We start from the raw sequence: 925 nt of genomic DNA, 5'->3' as shown, positions 1-925 counted from the left end.
CAAACTTTGATGGCGAAGGCACTTAGCCTGAGTCCCAGTTTTAGTGGGGTCGAATTGTAAAATTTTGATGTCGAAGGCACTTAGCCTGAGTCCCAGTTCGAGCGAGGTCGAACTGTCGAACTTTGATGGCGAAGGCACTTAGCCTGAGTCCCAGTTCGAGCGAGGTCAAACTGTCAAACTTTGATAGCGAAGGCACTTAGCATGAGTCCCAGTTCGAGCAGGGTCGAACTGTCAAATTTTGATGTTGAAGGCACTTAGCCTGAGTCCCAGTTCGAGCGAGGTCCAACTGTCAAACTTTGATGGCGAAGAAACTTAGCCTGAGTCCTAGTTCGAGTGGGGTCGAATTGACAAATTTTGATGTCGAAGGCACTTAGCCTAAGTACTACTTCGAGCGAGGTCGAACTGTCAAATTTTGATGGCGAAGGCACTTAGCCTAAATCCCAGTTCGAGTGAGGTCGAACTGTCAAACTTTAATGGCGAAGGCAGTTAGCGTGAGTCCCAGTTCGAGCGGGGTCTAACTGTCAAATTTTGATGTCGAAGGCACTTAGCCTGTATCCCAGTTCGAGCAAGGTCGAACTGTCAAATTTTGATGTCGAAGGCACTTAGCCCGAGTCCCAGTTCGAGCGAGGTCGAATTGCCAAACTTTGATGGCGAAGGCACTTAGCCTGAGTCCCAGCTCGAGTGGGGTCGAATTGTCAAACTTTGATGGTGAAGGCACTTAGCCTGAGTCCCAGTTTTAGTNGGGTTGAATTGTAAAATTTTGATGTCGAAGGCACTTAGCCTGAGTCCCAGTTCGAGCGACGTCGAACTGCCGAACTTTGATGGCGAAGGCACTTAGCCTGAGTCCCAGTTCGAGCGAGGTCAAACTGTCAAACTTTGATAGCGAAGGTACTTAGCCTGAGTCCCAGTTCGAGCAGGGTCAACT

This window comes from Nicotiana attenuata, chromosome 7 (assembly GCF_001879085.1).
Source record: "Nicotiana attenuata strain UT chromosome 7, NIATTr2, whole genome shotgun sequence".
Classification (NCBI taxonomy): domain Eukaryota; kingdom Viridiplantae; phylum Streptophyta; class Magnoliopsida; order Solanales; family Solanaceae; genus Nicotiana; species Nicotiana attenuata.
The sequence above is the reverse complement of the archived record's forward strand: the minus strand, read 5'-3'. Positions refer to the sequence as shown.